Source organism: Bombina bombina, chromosome 5 (genome assembly GCF_027579735.1).
Source record: "Bombina bombina isolate aBomBom1 chromosome 5, aBomBom1.pri, whole genome shotgun sequence".
Taxonomy (NCBI): Eukaryota; Metazoa; Chordata; class Amphibia; order Anura; family Bombinatoridae; genus Bombina; species Bombina bombina.
In genome coordinates, this window is record NC_069503.1 from 31520835 (window position 1) to 31533292 (window position 12458).

The following is a 12458-nucleotide window of genomic DNA, read 5'->3' on the forward strand; positions in this document are numbered from 1 at the left end:
AGGGGAGTTGTCTCTCCATCCAGATGTATTTTCTCAGATTGTTCAGATGTGGGGTCTTCCAGAGATAGATCTCATGGCCTCTCATCTAAACAAGAAACTTCCCAGATACCTGTCCAGGTCCAGAGATGTTCAGGCGGAAGCAGTGGATGCGCTGACACTTCCTTGGTGTTATCATCCTGCTTACATCTTCTCGCCTCTAGTTCTCCTTCCAAGAGTGATTTCCAAAATCATCATTGAACAATCATTTGTGTTGCTGGTGGCGCCAGCATGGCCACACAGGTTTTGGTATGTGGATCTGGTTCGGATGTCCAGTTGCCCGCCTTGGCCACTTCCGTTACGGCCAGACCTACTATCTCAAGGTCTGTTTTTCCATCAGGATCTCAAATCATTAAATTGAAGGTATGGAAATTGAACGCTTAGTACTAAGTCATAGAGGTTTCCCTGACTCAGTGTTTAATACTATGTTACAAGCTCGTAAATCTGTCTCTAGAAAGATTTATTATAGAGTTTGGAAGACTTACATTTCATGGTGTTCTTCTCATAAATTTTCTTGGCATTCTTTTAGAATTCCTAGAATTTTACAGTTTCTTCAGGATGGTTTGGATAAGGGTTTGTCTGCAAGTTCCTTGGAAGGACAAATCTCCACTCTTTCTGTTTTATTTTACAGAAAGATTGCTATACTTCCTGATATACACTGTTTTGTACAGGCTTTAGTTCGTATTAAGCCTGTCATTAAATCAATTTCTCCTCCTTGGAGTCTTAATTTGGTTCTGAAGGCTTTACAGGCTCCTCCATTTGAGCTTATGCATTCTTTGGACATTAAACTACTTTCTTGGAAAGTGTTGTTTCTTTTGGCCATATCTTCTGCTAGAAGAGTTTCTGAGCTATCTGCTCTTTCTTGTGAATCTCCTTTTCTGATTTTTCATCAGGATAAGGCGGTTTTGCGGACTTCATTTAAATTTTTACCTAAGGTTGTGAATTCTAACAACATTAGTAGAGAAATTGTTGTCCCTTCCTTGTGTCCTAATCCTAAGAATCCTTTGGAAAGATCCTTACAGTCTTTGGATGTGGTGAGAGCTTTGAAATATTATGTTGAAGCTACTAAAGATTTCAGGAAGACTTCTAGTCTATTTGTTATATTTTCTGGTCCTAGGAAAGGTCAGAAGGCCTCTGCTATTTCCTTGGCCTCTTGGTTAAAGCTTTTGATTCATCAAGCTTATTTGGAGTCGGGCCAAGCCCCGCCTCAGAGAATTACAGCTCATTCTACTAGATCAGTCTCCACTTTGTGGCTTTTAAGAATGAAGCTTCAGTTGATCAGATTTGCAAAGCAGCGACTTGGTCCTCTTTGCATACATTTACTAAATTCTACCGTTTTGATGTATTTGCTTCTTCGGAAGCAGTTTTTGGTAGAAAAGTTCTTCAGGCAGCTGTTTCAGTTTGATTCTTCTGCTTTTGATTTAAGTTTTTTTCTTTCAAATGAAAATAAACTTATTTTTTTGGGTTGTGGACTAATTTTTTCAGCGGTATATGGCTGTTTTTATTTTATTCCCTCCCTCTCTAGTGACTCTTGAGCGGAGATCCACATCTTGGGTATTGATATCCCATATGTCACTAGCTCATGGACTCTTGCCAATTACATGAAAGAAAACATAATTTATCTAAGAACTTACCTGATGAATTTATTTCTTTCATATTGGCAAGAGTCCATGAGGCCCACCCTTTTTATGGTGGTTATGATTTTTTTGTATAAAGCACAATTATTTCCAAATTTCCTTTGTTGATGCTTTCTACTCCTTTTTTATCACCCCACTGCTTGGCTATTCGTTAAACTGAATTGTGGGTGTGGTGAGGGGTGTATTTATAGGCATTTTGAGGTTTGGGAAACTTTGCCCCTCCTGGTAGGATTGTATATCCCATATGTCACTAGCTCATGGACTCTTGCCAATATGAAAGAAATGAATTTATCAGGTAAGTTCTTATATAAATTATGTTTTTCGGATCTTGTTTGCGCCGAAACATCATTTTGCGTTGAGCATCATACTTGACGCCAAAAAAATTCAGTTTATTTTTACCCCACTTCCTATATGCCTCTTGCCTTCTATATGCTCAGAGGGCTATGCTGTTTGCGTTTTTTCCGATTCCTGAAACTGCCATATAAGGAAATTGAAATTTTGTTTAATGTTGTTTTTTTTTCTTTTACATTTTGCAATATGTCTCAATTTGATCCTGTCTCAGAAGCAACTGTTGGAACCATGCTGCCTGATAACAGTTCTACCAAAGCTAAGTGTATCTGTTGTAAGTTAGCTGAGATTATATCTCCAGCTGTAGTATGTAACACTTGTCATGACAAGCTTTTGCAAGCAGATATTAAACTACTTTCTTGGAAAGTGTTGTTTCTTTTGGTCATCTCTTCAGCTAGCACAGTTTCAGAATTGTCTGCTCTCTCTTGTGAGTCTCATTTTCTGATTTTTCATCAGGATAAGGCTGTTTTGCGGACTTCGTTTAAATTTCTTCCTAAGGTTGGGAATTCTAACAACATGAATAGGGAAATTGTTGTTCCTTCTTTGTGTCCTAATCCTAAGAATTCTCTTGAGAGATCCTTACATTCTTTGGATGTTGTAAGAGCTTTGAAATATTATGTTGAAGCTACTAAAGATTTCAGGAAGACTTCTAGTCTATTTGTTGCCTTTTCTGGTTCTAGGAAAGGTCAGAAAGCTTCTGCCATTTCTTTGGCATCTTGGTTAAAGCTTTTGATTCATAAGGCTTATTTGGAGACGGGACAGTCCCCGCCTCAGAGGATCACAGCTCATTCTACTAGATCAGTTGCCACTTCTTGGGCTTTTAAGAATGAAGCTTCATTTACAAAATTTTACCATTTTGATATATTTGCTTCTTCTGAAGCAGTTTTTGGAAGAAAAGTTCTTCAGGCTGCTGTTTCAGTTTGATTCTTCTGCTTATGTTTTAATTTTTTTTTTCTTTAAATTTATGAGAAAAACTTATTTTTTTTTTGTGGATTTAATTTTTTCAGAGGATAATGGCTGTTTTTATTTTATCCCTCCCTTTTTAGTAACTCTTCTGTGGACTTCCACATCTTGGGTATTTCTATCCCATATGTCACAAGCTCATGGACTCTTACCAATTACATGAAAGAAAACATAATTTATGTAAGAACATACCTGCTAAATTAATTTATTTCATATTGGCAAGAGTCCATGAGGTCCACCCTTTTCATTGTGGTTATGATTTTTTGTATAAAAGCACAGTTCTATTTCCAGTTCCTCTTTTGTATGCTTCTTTACTCTTTTTTTCTATCACCCCACTACTTGGCTGTTCGTTAAACTGAATTGTGGGTGTGGTGAGGGGTGTATTTATAGGCTTTTTGAGGTTTGAGAAACTTTTCCCCTCCTGGTAGGATTGCATATCCCATACGTCACTAGCTCATCGAGTCTTGCCAATATGAATTAAATGAATTTATCAGGTAAGTTCTTACATAAATTATGTGTTTCACTTTCATTTTGGTAAGCTGCGCAGCCTGAAAGGACTTGGCATGCTTTTTCCTATAGCAGGGGTGGTCCTGCATTACGCACCACGTGACCAGGTGTGGTCCCACGGTTTCCTTTTTCCTTCTTCTGCGGTTTATCAGAAAAGCGTTTTCTCTGTTTTGGCCTGGGTCATAGGAGGAGGTGGTGTGTGCCCCAGCCATTGGGGGTATAAAGGTGCCATTTTATCTTATTTCTCAATAGTCTGGTTTATAAGTGCAAGCTATGGTGGATTCTAAAGCGTTAGAGGGTACTCCATCTTTACCTTAGTCTAATACCTGTCTATATTGTGAGGAGGCCATGGTATACCCACCTGCTCAATTATGTTACACATGCCTTGATAATGTAATCATGTAAAAGAAAGTTAATATGTTTAGTACCACTGAGCCGTCCACCTCTGAGGAGTCTCTGTCCCGCGAGGTGCACACCCTACAGTCATCTCATAATACACATGCAGCTTCCCGTAGAACTCCTAATCCTCCATCTGGAGGGGCCCTTTTACCACCAGACTTTACTGAGCAGTTACAAATGGCAGTGTCTGCAGCCTTTAGTGCTTTACCTCGCCCTGCTAAGTGCAAGCGAAAGGTCAAATATTGCTATCCTTCTCAGTGGTCATCTACTATCTTATTTAATTAATCTGATACAAGATTATCCGCTGATGATGACACCTCTGATACTTCAGAGGATGCTCTTTCTGGGTCGGAATCTGCTGCTTCTAAGCTTCCAACTGCGGAGGAATCAGACTTTAGATTTAGGATTGAACATTTACGCTTTCTGCTGAAGGAAGTTTTGGCTGCTTTAAAGGTCCCAGAGCCTACATTGCCTGAGGAACCTTTGATTCCTAAATTAGATAGGGTCTACGAGGACAGGGTTGAACCACAGACTTTTCCGGTTCCCGTGAAGATGGCGGACGTTATTAAGAATGAATGGGAAAGAATTGGTTCTTCATATTCCCCTTCTTCTTCCTTTAAAAAATTATTCCCAGTTCTGGACTCTCAATTGGATTTGGGGGGTTCCATCCCCAAGGTGGATGGTGCTATCTCCACACTTGCTAAGCGTACTACTATCCCGCTTGAGGATAGTTTGTTGTTTAAAGAGCCCATGGATAAGAAGATAGAAACTCTGTTAAGAAAGATGTTTCAACATATTGGATATTTATTTCAACCAGCAGCGGCTGTTGCTGCGGTTGCTGCAGTGGCTACCTACTGGTGCGACTCCTTATCTGAGTTGATCGAGGTGGAGGGTCCCCTCAACATAATCCAGGAAAGAATTAAGGCCTTAAGGGTGGCTAATTCTTTTGTTTGTGATGCAAATATGCAGATTATTCACCTGAATGCTAAGGCTTCAGGTTTTTCTGTTCAAGCCCTTAGGGCACTCTGGCTGAAGTCCTGGTCTGCGGACATGCAAAGCCCAAGACTTCTTTCCCTCCCATTTGGTGCAGGCCTGGACTCAATTATCTCCACAGTTACTTGAAACAAAGGTGCCTTTTTACTGCAGGATAACAACAATCCTAAAGGACAATTTCCTAATTTTCATTCCTTTCGTTCGGATAAATCCCAACATCAGCAGCCCTCCGCAAAGTCAAATCAATCCAAGGGGACTTGGAAGCCGACTCATTCCTAGAATAAGTCCAAGCAAAACAAGAAGACCGCCGAGACAAAGTCGGCATGAAGGGGCGGTCTCCGATCCGGCTATGGATCTTTAGAACATATAGAGTTGGGGATTGTTGGAGTTGGTTAATGACAGATGCCGCTCATATATATATATATATATCACAATAAATGTGCCCGCAAATTGGGTGACACATTAATTATTTTAAATCACTAAGACCAACATCTGATGTGGATTCTAAGTTGAACAGAACGAAACAACTAGACTAACTAATTGTATAGAGAAATACAACTAAGTTTGTAGCAAAGACCTCCACAAAGTTATAATAAATCTCAACTCCAAAAGATTATTTCTAATATAATTCAGATAATTCTTATATTATTAAAAAGTTCCATATCATTCATACATTACAGTCTTTATTAATCAAACTAGGAACCAACATTCATGCTATAGCAAAGGCAAGTGAATTATAAACACTAAAACCTGGTTTAATGCAGATTAGCTCAAATATTCAAAATAATGATATGTATTGGCCCACTAGTATAATATCCTAAAGTAAACTAAGCCCTTACAATCCGAGGGCTGAATTACTCTTAAGTATTAACAGCTAATATAGTGGGCACCTTAGAATAATATATATAATATATTGAGGCATTTGTATTGTTTTAAAACTCAGGCAAGCTAATTAAAAACGGCAGACAGGAGAGACACAGCTGCTCCTGCTGGACCCCTGACGCGCGTTTCACAGAACGCTTCCTTAGAGGGGGTCAATGGATCTGGTAAGGGGCAGACTATTGCTCTTTTCAGATGCTTGGTTTGGGGACGTGCAAGACCCGTGGTTCCTGGAGGTCATCGCTCAGGGATACAGGATAGGTTTCAAGTCTCATCCACCCAGGGGCAGATTTCTCTTGACAATCCTGTCTTTAAGGCCAGAAAAACGAGAAGCCTTTCTGTGGTGCGTGAGGGATCTCTCCTCCCTGGGGGTCATTGTACCGGTACCTCTTGCAGAAAAAGGTCTGGGATACTATTCAAACCTTTTTGTGGTCCCAAAGAAGGAGGGAAATTACCGCCCGATTCTGGACCTAAAGTGCTTAAACAAAATCCTAGCTGTCCCCTCTTTCAAGATGGAGACAATAAGGTCTGTCCTTCCCTTAATTCAGGAAGGACAGTTCATGACCATGATAGAACTGAATGATGCTTACCTTCACGTTCCAATACACAAGGAACATTTCAAGTTCCTAAGATTTGCGTTCCTGGACCAGTACTTCTAGTTTATTGCACTTCCATTTAGTCTAGCTACTGCTCCAAGAGTTTTTAAGAAGGTTCTAGGGGCTCTGCTTGCAGTGGTCAGAACCAGAGGTATAGCAGTAGGATCATACTTGGACAATATTCTGGTTCAAGCACCATCCCGTCGTCTGACAGAAGACCATTCAAAGGCTCTTCTATTTCTTCTTCGATCTCATGGATAAAAGATAAACTTAGAAACCAGGGTGAAATAGAGTACCAGGGTGGAATTCATGAGGATATTCCTTACAGACCAGAGACGTTACAAGCTAACTTTCGCTTGTCTTGCCATCCAGACCTCCTTAAGGCCCTCTGTGGCTCGGTGTATGGAGGTGATTGGTCTCATAGTATCCAGCATGGACATAATTTTTTTTGCCAGATTCCATCACAGACCACTTCAGATGTGCATGCTGACAGTGGACCGGCGATTATTCACATCTGTCTAAACAGATTTCTCTGGTCAACAGGTCAAGAGAATCGTTCTTCTGGTGGCTCTGTCCAGATCACCTGTCCCAAGGAACATCCTTCTTGAGACCATCCTGGGAGATTGTTGTGACTACGGACGCAAGTCTATCAGGATGGGGAGCTGTTTGGGGTGCCAGGAAGGCACAGGGCCTGTGGACTCGAGAGGAATCTCTCTGCCCAAACAACATTTTGAAAATTTGTGCTCTGAAGGCTTGGCCTCTTCTGGGTTCGTCCCAGTTCATCGTATTCCAATCAGACAACATAACCTCGGTGGCTTACATCAATCATCAGGGGGGAACAAGGAGCTCCCTAGCAATGAGGGAAGTATCTCAGATTCTGGAATGGGCGGAGGCCCACAACTGCTCGCTGTCAGTGATCCACATTTCAGGTGTGGACAACTGGGAAGCGGATTTCCTCAGCAGACAATCCTTTCATCCGGGGGAATGGTCTCTCCATCCCGAGGTGTTTGTGGAGATTTGCGACATATGGGGACGTCGGAGATCTCATGGCGTCCCGGCTCAATTCTAAGCTACCCAGATATGGGTCGCGGTCCAGGGGTCCTCAGGCGGAGCTAATAGATGCATTAGCAGTGCTTTGGAGGTTCAACCTAATTTACATTTTTCCACTGTTACCACTTCTCCCTCGTGTAGTGGCCCACATCAAGCATCAGTGATACTGATTGCTCCATCGTGGCTTGGTTTGCGGACCTGGTGGGGATGTCCTTGTCTCCTCCATGGAGGTTACCTTGTCGCAGGGATCTGCTGGAACAGGGTCTCTTTGTTCATCAAAATCTAAATTCTCTGAGGCTGACTGCGTGGAGATTGAACACTTAGTCTTAGCCAAGAGAGGTTTCTCTGAGAGTGTTATTGACACTCTCATTCAGGCTCATGAGCCTGTTACTTGTCGCATCTACCATAAGGTATGGAGAGCTTACTGGTTCTGGTGTGAAGAGCACTGTTTCGCCAGGCATAAGGTCAAGGCTGCCAGGATTCTTTCTTTTCTCCAGGAGGGTCTGGACAAGGGCCTTTCTGCCAGCTCCCTGAGGGGACAGATTTCGTCCCTTTCTGTTTTGCAGCACAAGAGACTCCCCTGATGTGCAATTCTTCATTAAGACTGTGATCAGGATCATACCTGTGTTTAGATCTAATGCTCCACCTTGGAGTTTGAATCTTGGTCTTAAGTTTTTGCAACGGGCTCTGTGTGAGTCTATGCATTCGGTTAACATTAAATTGTTTTCCTGGAAGGTTTTTTTTTCTATTTGCTACTGCGTCGGCACGCAGAGTTTCTGAAATGGTGGCCTTGCAATGTGAGCCTCCTTATCTGGTGTATCACACGTATAAGGCTGTCCTACGTACCCACTTGGGTTTTCTTTCTATGGTGGTGTCTGATCGTAACATCAATCAGGAGATTGTGGGTCCTTACTTGTGTCCTAATCCTTCTTCTTTGAAGGAACGTCTACTTCATAATCTGGATGTTGTTCGAGCTTTGAAGTTTAATCTTCAAGCTACTAAGGATTTTAGACAAACTTCGTCCTTGTTTGTTATCTACTCTGGGAAGCATAAGGGTCTGAAGGCCTCTTCGACTTCCTTATCTTTTTTGTTGAGGAATGTTATATGCTTAGCTTACTAGTCAGCGGGACTTAGACCTCCTCAAAGGATTACGGCTCATTTCACTAGAGTGGTGGCTTCCTCTTGGACCTTTACGAATGAGGCATCAATGGATCAGATTTGTAAGGTGGCTACCAGGTCCTCCTTACATACCTTTTCAAAATTCTACAAATTTGATGTTTTTTTGCTTCGGTTGAAGCAGCTTTTAAGAGAAAGGTTGTTGTTGGGGTTTTTTTTTTTTTTAAATAACTTTTTATTTATAGCAACAAAAAAAAGATCCATTACATACATGACAAATAAAGTTAGAGTAACACAAGTTCTTTTTTGATTCCACAAAACATACATTACAATAGATATAATTTAAGAGAGTAATAGCAGTTTTACAGGTTTTGTCATGCAGAGGCAAGGATCCAATTTTCAATTTTTATACATTGAATAATAAAAGAAACAAGAATAAACAATAAACATATAACACTTACCCGAAGATCAACCCAAATTACGTTTGTGTATGCAAAGGGGTTTAGTTAGGCCTAAACATCAGATAGGCACCAATTACCTTTGAGGTTCTCATTCAGACAATATAAAGACTTTTCCTGAATGGGTAAATGACTCTGTCTCTAACAATAGCCGGTAGAAAACATAATTTATGTAAGATCTTACCTGATAAATTCATTTATTTCATATTGACAAGAGTCCATGAGCTAGTGACGTATGGGATATACAATCCTACCAGGAGGAACAAAGTTTCCCAAACCTCAAAATGCCTATAAATACACCCCTCACCACACCCATAATTCAGTTTAAAGAATAGCCAAGTAGTGGGGTGACAGAAAAAGGAGTAGAAAGCATCAACAAAAGGAACTGGAAATATAATTGTGCTTTATACAAAAAAACATAACCACCATAAAAAGGATGGGTCTCATGGACTCTTGCCAATATGAAAGAAATTAATTTATCAGGTAAGTTCTTACATAAATTATTTTTTCTTTCATGTAATTGGCAAGAGTCCATGAGCTAGTGACGTATGGGATAGTAATACCCAAGATGTGGTACTCCACAGAAGAGTCACTAGAGAGGGAGGGATAAAAATAAAAATAGCCATTTTCCGCTGAAACAATTAAATCCACATCCAAAAGAACATGTTTTCTCATAATTGAAAAGAAAAAACTTAAAACATAAGCAGAGGAATCAAACTGAAACAGCTGCCTGAAGAAATTTTCTACCAAAAACTGCTTCCAACGACGCAAATACATAAAAACGGTAGAATTTAGTAAATGTATGCAAAGAAGGCCAAGTTGCTGCTTTGCAAATCTGATCAACTGAAGCTTCATTCTTTAAAGCCCACGAAATGGAAACTGATCTAGTAGAATGAGCTGTGATTCTCTGAGGCAGGGCCTGACCCGACTCCAAATAAGCCTGATGAATCAAAAGTTTTAACCAGGATGCCCAGGAAATTGCAGACACTTTCTGACCTTTCCTAGAACCAGAAAAGACAACAAATAGACTAGAAGTCTTCCTGAAATATTGAGTAGCTTCAACATAGTATTTCACAACTCTTACAACATCCAGAGAATGCAAGGATCTCTCCAAAGAATTCTTAGGATTAGCACACAAAGAAGGAACAATAATTTCTATATTAATGTTGTTAGAATTCACAACTTTAGGTAAACATTTAAATGAAGTCTGCAAAACTGCCTTATCCTGATGGAAAATCAGAAAAGGAGATTCACAAGAAAGAGAGCAGATAATTCGGAAACTTTTCTAGCAGAAGAGATAGCCAAAAGGAACAGCACTTTCCAAGAAAGTAGTTTAATATCCAAAGAATGCATAGGCTCAAAAGTAGGAGCCTGTAAAGCCTTCAAAACCAAATTAAGACTCCAAGGAGCAGATATTAATTTAATGACAGGCTTGATATGGACCAAAGCCTGCAAAAAACAGTGAATATCAGGAAGCTTAGCAATCTTTCTGTAAAATAAAATAGAAAGAGCAAAGATTTGTCCCTTCAAGGAACTTGCAGACAAACCTTTATCCAAACCATCCTGAAGAAACTGTAAAATTCTAGGAATTCTAAAAGAATGCCAGGAGAATTTATGAGAAGAACACCGTAAAATATAAGTTTTCCAAACTCGATAATAAATCTTTCTAGAAACAGATTTACGAGCCTGTAACTTAGTATCAATCACTGAGTCAGAGAAACCTCTATGACTAACCACTAAGCGTTCAATTTCCATACCTTAAAATTTAACGATTTGAGATCCTGATGGAAAAACGGTCCTTGAGACAGAAGGTCTGGTCTTAAAGGAAGTGGCCAAGGTTGGCAACTGGACATCCGGACAAGATCTGCATGCCAAAAACTGAGGCCATGCTGGTGCTACCTAAAACACAAACAATTGTTCCATTATGATCTTGGAGATCACTCTTGGAAGAAAAACTAGAGACAGGAAGATATAAGCAGGTTGGTAAAATCAAGGAACTGCTAACGTATCCACCGACTCGGCCTGCGGATCCCTGGACCTGGACAAGTACCTGGGAAGTTTCTTGTTTAGATGGGAAGCCATCAGATCTATTTCTGGAAGACCCCACATCTGAACAATCTGAAAAAACACATCTGGATAGAGAGACCACTCCCCCTGGATGTAAAGTCTGACGGCTGAGATAATCCACTTCCCAATTGTCTACACCTGGGATATGTACCGCAGAAATTAGACAAGAGCTGGATTCCGCCCAAGAAAGTATCCAAGATACTTCTTTCATAGCTAGGAGACTGTGAGCCCCACCCTGATGATTGACATATGTCACAGTTGTGATATTGTCTGTCTGAAAACAAATGAATGGTTCTCTCTTCAACAGAGGCCAAACCTGAAGAGCCCTAAAAATAGCATGGAATTCTAAAATATTGATTGGTAACCTCACTCTTGAGATTTCCAAACCCCTTGTGCTGTCAGAGATCCCCAGACAGATCCCCAACCTGAAAGACTTGCATCTGTTGTGATTACAGTCCAGGTTGGATGAACAAAAGAAGCCCCTTGAACTATACAATGGTGATCTAACCACCAAGTCAGAGAGAGTCGAACATTGGGATTTAAAGATATTAATTGTGATATCTTTGTATAATCCCTGCACCATTGATTCAGCATACAAAGCTGGAGAGGTCTCATATGAAAACGAGCAAAGGGGATCACGTCCGATGCTGCAGTCATGAGACCTAAAACTTCCATGCACATAGCCACTGAAGGGAATGATTGAGACTGAAGGTTCCGACAAGATAAAAATTTTTTTATTTATCTCTTGTCTGTTAGAGACAGAGTCATGGACACTGAATCTATCTGGAAACCTAAAAAGGTGACCCATGTCTGAGGAATTAAGGAACTTTTTGGTAAATTGATCCTTCAACCATGTCATTGAAGAAACAACACTAGTTGATTTGTGTGAGATTTGGCAGAATGTAAAGACTGAGCTAGTACTAAGATATCGTCCAAATAATGAAACACGGCAATACCATGTTCTCTGATTACAGAGAGTAGGGCACCAAGAACCTTTGAAAAAATGATTGGAGCTGTCGCTAGGCCAAATGAAAGAGCCACAAATTGGTAATGCTTGTTTAGAAAAGAGAATCTCAGAAACCGATAGTGATCTGGATGAATCAGAATATGAAGATATGCATCCTGCAAGTCTATCGTGGACATATGACTTTGATGAACAAAAGGCAGAATAGCCCTTATAGTCCCCATTTTGAAAGTTGGCACTCTTACAAAATGATTAAAAATTTTCAGATCCAGAACTGGCCTGAATGAATTGTCTTTCTTTGGGACAATGAATAGATTTGAATAAAACCCCAGGCCCTGTTCCTGAATCGGAACTAGTATGATTACCCATGAAAGCTCTAGATCTGAAACACACTTAAAAAAAGCCTGAGCCTTCACTGGATTTGCTGGAACGTGAGAGAGAAAAA